The following is a 7,909-nucleotide window of genomic DNA, read 5'->3' as shown; positions in this document are numbered from 1 at the left end:
GTGGCTGACCCCCCAAACTGCTGCTTGCTTGGGGCTGCTCCACTTCAACTCAAAGTGCTGCTGTTCTGGTCACTGTCCACACCTGTATTGCAGCACAGTAAATGACTCTGCCTAACAGCACTATATTAGGGCGGAGTTGATTCATTTACTGCACCCCAGTACTGGCACGTGTAGATGGTGATGCTTTACTGTGGAGCTAATTAGTCTGCTCAGTAAAGTGCACATGTAAATGCATCCTCTTTGATCAGAACAGCCATAAGAACAGGACCAGAACTATCCACTTCTTATGATTTTGGTGGTTGTGATGATAATTTGCTCAGGAAACAGTAAGGAATGCAGTAAAGAATGAAGTTATTGTTCCCAAAACATTGCACTTGTAGACTTCTCCTGACAAAGGCTTGGGATGGAACCAGGGTGGAGAGAACTTAATGGATTCCATGTTTATGGGACATCCCACATAAACCCCCGCTCCAAGCAGCCCTGTGGAGACTGTGTCCATATTTTGTGAAGAGCCCTTTTAGGGAATCCTTGGAACTGCTGTGCTAGGGGAAATTCCTAGCATTGCAATAGAGCTATGCTATCAGAAAGGAGGTGAGGCCTCCCAGAGCTGGTATGAAGGCATAAGGCTTTTGTGTATATTCCTTGGGATCTGCCAGTTTTCAAGTGGTCTTCAGTGGTGGAATCTTGCTAAGGGATCCATATGAGACTTCCTTTGCCACGGTCCCCTCACATGAAGTTCAGTCTCATTTAAACATTTTGGCTGTGATTTTCAAAGAAGCTTTGGAGAGCTTAGCTATCTAGCTTTCACTGAATTTGTGTAGGGTGAACTTCTTTTTGCTCTTGACAATTTCAATCACACACAAACTAACCACCTACAGAATCTAGATTGGGATGGGGCCTACTTAGTTTAGGGACCTGGGTTCTTATTGTCTTCGTCACTGCCATTTATACCTAGATAAAATGGGCATACATCCCCAGTAAATGAGAATGTTAGTATTGTTTCTCATCCATCCTGTCCAGTGGCAAATGACCATACAAGTTTCACTGCAGCAGAGAATCAAACTGGAATGCGGCCTACTTAGGAACCTCCATCCTTTAGAGTATTTATTTGGGTCCATCAACTTCCAGGCTCTGTGTGACCATTCTGGTCTCTCTTTGCATAAGTGTTCCCTCTCTGCTCCTGGGTTTTGCTGGGGTTTTTTGCTTGCTTGACTTGCTGATATTCTGGGGTTTTGAGCATGGTTTTAATTTGCCCACAGCAGTGACCCTATTTTTTTAAGATGGTGGTTCTAGAAATTATAAAAGCAATAAGGCTCTGTCACCTTGGCAGGCTAACATTTTCATCTCCCCCCCACTTTTTTTTGTTTTCCACAAGCCTATTTCCCAAATTCTCCCCCGCCCTTGTTTTAATGAATTGAGAATTGAATTCTAGAGCACCAGCACGAGTCAGACATGATAAAGCACCCAGTCTTTCTGCAATTCTGTAAATGCTACGGTGGCTTCCAAAGGGTTAATTCATTACGGTCCATTGTCCAGTCGACTTTGTAGCTAGCAGCAGATTGGAGGCGACTTGAATGCTGAAGTGGGAATGAAAAATGAGCAGAGCCTTGGTGTGCATTAAATATTTAATATTCTCTCAGTGGGAGGTGTCAGGAAAAGGACCATATAATAAATACTGTGAGAGACAATTCCATCACTGAACTCGTCTGTTAATGACCTCATTTGCTTTGACAGAAATATTACAGATGCAGCATCTTCGCTTCTGTGGCCTTATTAAGTAGGCCGCATTCCAGTTTGAGAGAAAATTCCATGCTTTGCAGTGTGGAGGAGTTGGTAGGAGCAAGCAATTGTTGAAGTTCATTCATTCTTATTGTCTCCCTCCCCCTATTTCCCATAGCTACATATGTTAAAGAGATACTAAGAAAATTATTTCTAAGAGATGAGTGATTTCTACAATAAAATCTGAAAGTTGCTTTACACCTGCATGTTGGAAACCTGCCCTCAGGAATTGCAAAGGAATGAGTACATGAGTGCCTCCATCACCCACTGACTTCATGTTGTCACTCAGCACTTAGAAAGACTGTACTTATGTGATGGTTGCCATGAATGATGAGGGAAAGGGAGATGCAGTGGTTATGGTACAAGCCTGGGATGCAAGGTACCTCAAACAAAACTCTAGTTTTTCCATATCCTGCCTCTATAACCATAACTATAAGTCACCGAGACACAGATCCTCAAAGCAGCCTAGTTCTTTGGTGAATCCAAGTTGCATATCCCATATTGCTTTTATCTCCAACTCATCTTCTTTCCTACAGAATTTGTTCTAAAGCCTTGCATGGAACTGAAGTCAGGTTAATGGGCCTGTAGTTGCCCGGATCCTCTTTTTTATATCTTAAAAGTATGTACCTGTGGCAAAGCACTGGTCATGCTTGCCAGTTTAAGAGAGCCAGCAAGGATGCGGATCTCCAGGCGGTGAGGCAGATCCCATTAAGGAGTCAGCAAACTGATAGGCTGGCAGCTGGGGTGAATTAGGAGGCCTCACGTGACTGCTGAGGAGGTGGCTGACTGGCAAGAGCTTGGGCTGAGACAGGGTTGCCCAGGCTAGGTGCAACCAGATGGCTGCAGCACCAGAGGAGCTGAGAGCAGCATTCACCACTGAGAAGAGCCTAGCTCTGGAAGGCCATCTGTATAGCTGGAGAATACGGTAGGAACTACTGGGCAGGTGGAGGTTTCTAGTGACCCAAGGGGGGGGTCCCCAGCCTATCGGAGAGGCTGAGAGAGTGGTCTGAGGAGAGGAGACCAGAGGCCTGGGAAGAGCCAGGCCAGCCACAAGGAAAAGGGGGCTGTAAGCCCAGAGCTCTGGGTGAAGACAGGTCTTCCCTGTGAGAGAGTGGCTGAGGAAACTGGGGTCTGGGAAGAGTCAGGCCAGCTTGGGGAAAAGCTGAGGGCTGGGATGAACAGTGGGCCAGGTGATTAGGGCCCAGAGGGAAGGACCAGACCACCCCATGAGCAAGGCTGAATCAGGCTATAGGGATTCACCAAGTGGGCCTGGAGAGCTAGGGCCAGGGCCCAGGAAGTTGAGTGCAAGGCTGGAGTGTACCTGAGGAGTAGTGATAAGATCTTGGAGGGGTTCCAGACTCTGTAAGAAGAGAGAGGGACTTGTAGGGGTCAAAGGAGGAGGACCCAAGATGGAGGAGGGCTGATGGCCAATGGGACTGGTCTCGAGGACCTTGACTGGCCTAACAGGGGGCTAGGGTCCAGTTAGGACTGAAAAGGGTAAGTCCACTGTGACGGGTGGCCACTGCCATGGAGGGCCTGGCACCCTCACTGGCCTGGTAACAGGGCCAGGGTCTCAAGGAAGCTGAAGGTCCCGACATAGTAGGACCACTGCGGAGAGGTAGAGGCCAGGGCCATCATGAGCCTGTGTGACAATGACTGGTAAAAGTCATCCAGAGAGTTGCACTAATGGATGAGGGTCCAAGTGAGGATTAGGGCCAAGAGGACTGTGAAAGGGAGTCAAAGTCAGAGGGCTTGATGACATCAACCCAAGAGACAGGGTTTATATCTTCAGGGGAGGCCCATGAGAAGGTATAAGAAGACCAGGTAGGCCTGATGAGTTAGTCCTGAGCAAGACCAAAAACTTCACCTTGCTGGAGTTGCTTGGTGTGGTGGGACTGCCTGTGGTGGGGCAGCCCCCAGGAAATGCCACACCTGTGCCTCTCCAGTGAAAGGTGAAGATGGGGCCCTGGAATGTCCCAGCCCCCACTGCCTTGTGGGTTACCCTGTGGAGGGGAAAGGCTAAGGGAGCTCACCCTAACAGAAAAGCAAGGGGCAGGAAGAAAGACCATCTGGACCATGGGGGTCCAGTCACCCCAATAGGGAGGTGGAGAGGCCTGAGTTATGAGATGGCCAGGTTGGAGCCTGAACCAGATGAGACGATAGAGGGAACTGGATATGAACAGCTGTGATGATAGAGTAATTGGATGTGACAACTAAGTGTGGCCCAGTTTGGGGCACAAATTGGAATGCAGCCCAGCTGTGGGTGTGTATTGGATGTGACATGAACCAGACATGACTATTAGAATGCCATCTGCGAGGCATGGGACATGGTGTAGGGGAGGCAGGAGCCATGTAATTGGCCCATAAGGCCAGGGCCATGAGGGTGGTCAAAACAGATAAGATCAGGTTAGCCTCCTGCAGTCTAGTGTGTGTATATGTACACACACACACACACACACACACACACACACACACACCCAGAACAGCAAGGCATGGCAGATGAGTACAGGGCGGTCTGCCCCAAAAACATGGTGAGGAAGAATTATTTTTTGAATGCCGTGTTACCACCCTGTCACAGTACCTTATTTGCTGTTCTCCAGTCCATTGACTGAAGGCAAAAGGCAAATTAAAACATCCCCATTTGTACAAATATATATATTTGTGGCTGCATTCCGACTTATGCCCCCAACTTTTATATATATGAAAGACTCCTGTGATTGTTCAGCCAGTCTCATGATTTTCATGTGGTGGACTCCATGAGTTTTGGGCTTGGCAATATTAGTTTCCCATTTAGCAAACGGGTCATAGTAGCAGTCCCCAATCTCATGGGCTTTTTGTCAGTATAACTGCATTTAACATGGTGAAGGATTCTGATACTGTAGTGGGTACTTTTTAAGTTCCTTTGATAGCTTGGGAGCTGGGTTAATAGTATCCAGCTGTAAAAGCAAGAGTCTGCAGCCTGAGCTAAGGAGCCAAGTCTATAACTGGTGTCTGTGATAACCTTGTGTCCTCAGCATCTGATTCACAGGTGATGGTACATGACACATGCTGAATAGAGATGTCCAGAAGCTATAGACACCTTTTGTGGAGAAGAAGGGATGAAGTAGAGGGAAGGATGCAGTTCCCTTTTACAACAGCTCCCCAAATGATTCATCAGGATGAGTTTCAGAGAGATCTATATGGAGGAAGTTGGAAGGAACACAAGCTGATAGCAAACAAGCAAGGAGGAGGAGAGGAAAAAAACAGGGCTGAAACTGGAAGAGAATACGCCTTCCTAATGCTCCATCTCTATGTAGGCTGCTGTCAGATGCCAAACATTCTGTGCATTATAACAAGGCAGTTGTTTGTAGTACTGGATCAGTGCAACCGGGAGATAAGGTTCTGCCTTTGTATCAGAAGCAGCTGCAAAGAAGGGAGAGAGGTCTTAGAACAAGAAATTAGTTCATTTGAATTCTTTCTTTTTAGTCAGATAGACAGCAAAAGCACCCCCATTCCTCTTTCTCACTTTCTTTCTCTCTCTCTCCTCCCCCCAACAGATACTTTCTACCAGCCTCATGCTACAGATGGGGCTTATGTTTGCCGCTTCCAATGACTGCATTTGTAACTGAGACAGGAAGTAAGAGATCTCCACATAGTAATACTCTCTCAGGGCCTAGTTTTTCACCTCAGCCAAGGTTTCCCATTGCTACTTAACTTGTAGCTGGTAACAATGACCAGAATCCTTTCACCCAAAGTCAATCAATTCAAATGGCATTTGCCTCACAACAAGATAGCCAGTTACTGAAAACCCCATGCTAATGATGATAAGAATCAAAAGCAAAGTCTTTACTGTATGTGAAAAATTACTGTATGCGGAGCTAGGAGCACAGGTTACCTGACACGTCTCATTAAAATAACCTCTTATCAGTGGTTTATGCTTTCCCCAAAATTTACCTGTTTGCACTGAAATTTTCCAGACTGCATGTTTGCCTTAGAGCCTGGCTTTTGATTTATTTTTTAAATTGCAGCATCATCTACATTAGGGAAAAATGACATCTTGCTCATATTAAGAAAACCTGACAGCCTTTTCCAGGAAAAACTTCTCACCCCTATATTTAGGTGCTCAGGCTAGAAATGTGATGGGGTGGCCTTGTCTTTTTCCATTCCCAAGAAAACCTATCCAAATTTGGCTTGGTTGCTAGGTCTTTCTCAGCACAGATTACTTTGATTTTTGTCCCTCAATACTCCAAAGATTTTATCTGCACCGAGCATGCCTGGGCCCATGCAAGAATTTCCCTGCAGTTGCAGGTTTAGGTCCCTGTGTGCTGTTATATATCCAAATATGTACTGAAGAATTTCTTTACTGTTTGAGCCCCCAAGGTCCAGAACAGCCTGCCATCGGAGATGGTTCAAGGACCTACATTGAACACCTTCAAGAGTAAATTGGATGCTTATGTTGCTGGGATCCTACGACCCCAGCTGACTTCCTGCCCTTTGGGAGGGGGGCTGGAGTTGACGATCTTGTGAGGTCCCTTCCAGCCCTAATGTCTATGAAATCTATGAACTACATGCAGAAAGGCTGGGTCTCCATTGCTGGCCCTTGGTAGTGTGAAGAAACCTGCTTGATTCAAATGGTGGTGGAGATCAAAATTGAATTTGCAAGGGTGGAAGAAGTGGATTGGGACAAGGAGTCTTTGGGAGAAGATGGAAACAGGGACTGGGAAGTAGATGGTGGGGGATACTGAGATGGGGAATGGGAATAGGAAATTGGGTCTGAGAAACAGGGACAGACACCAGGATTCATGGCTGGAGAGGGGAATGGGAAGTGGCGGCCTGGAGCCAGTAAGAGACTGGGCATGACTGAGTAGAGAGCCAAGGAAAGGGTAGGAATGGAACAAGACTGGGACAGGACAGATATGGTTGTGGGTACGGGCAGAAGAGTCTTTGCCTTCCTCTTTCAAGCCTAGAGTGAAACCCAAGGTACCTAAATAAATACCACCTTTCCTCATGTCAGCAAATGACTGAAAGGCCACCGTGGCAAGGTTTTCATCCAGCTCTGTGCTGCACCATATAAAGATGACAATCTATAGCTACTAGTCACTCAAAGTGGAGAGGTCCATGTGGTGGATCTTATGATTTCTGCCCTGTAAATAAGCCATGCAGATGTTGGTACAATGCCACAATTTGCTTTTCTTAAAAACCTGCGAGTTTGCACAACTTTAATACACCCACCTTGTGTGCGTGCAGCGTGACACAGAATTCTGTACGTCATCCCTTGCTATTTTTACCACAGGGCCTCTCCCTGTGCAAGGTATGGATGTGCTCTGGGGATGAATCAGGGTTTTGTAGTAAAGGTGGCTGTTGTCCATAGGACTCCAGCTCCAATTATTGCTGATGCTGGAAGGTGAGTATGATAAGACACTGATGGCAGGAAGAGAAAGAATGGGCTTATGGTGAAAGCAAGCAATGGCATTGCAGAGAACCAGATTCTCTCCCTGCCCCTGCCCCAGAGATCCTGTGTGTTCCAGTTTCATGGCACTGAAACCAAACTTTTCACAGGAGGTGTTTCAAACTCATTTCAAACTTGTCCTCTTGTGGGGGTTTGACTGGGAATCTGATTTGTGACAACGCACAGCTATAACTGAAGCCACTGGGAGCTGAATAGTCTAAAGTGCTATATAATGCTAAGTGCTCTCAAAAATCACACCCAAGGCATCTCAAAATTGGTGGATTCTTTTGACTTGAAACCTCTCTGGGCCTCAGTTCCTCACCTGTTTAATGGGGATAATATCCCTCCTTCACTCCAAAAAGGTATTGTGAAAATACATTTAATGCTTTGGAAGAAGACAACAGTGACAAGCGCCATAGGAAAACCACAAGGAAGCTAAAGATTCTGTCCTCAGAGCAGGATTTGAAATGTGTTCAGTAAATATGGTATAGGGCCACTTGCTGAACATTGAGGAGAAATGGGGACTGTGTCATAATGCATATGCACAAGGGGGCAAATGATGATCGTACAGACTAGATTAGCTCTGGTGTAAGCTAACTTCTGAGTGCTTGACTTTGCAGCCTAAGAGGCCTAAGGAAGGTACGGTGATACTCAAAAGCTTGCCTATATCTATACCAACCATGCAGCTGATCCCATAAAAGA

The sequence above is a fragment of the Gavialis gangeticus genome, unplaced genomic scaffold (assembly GCF_001723915.1).
Source record: "Gavialis gangeticus isolate Ggan-Ray unplaced genomic scaffold, GavGan_comp1, whole genome shotgun sequence".
NCBI classification, from domain to species: Eukaryota; Metazoa; Chordata; order Crocodylia; family Gavialidae; genus Gavialis; species Gavialis gangeticus.
This window is presented reverse-complemented; position numbering follows the sequence as displayed.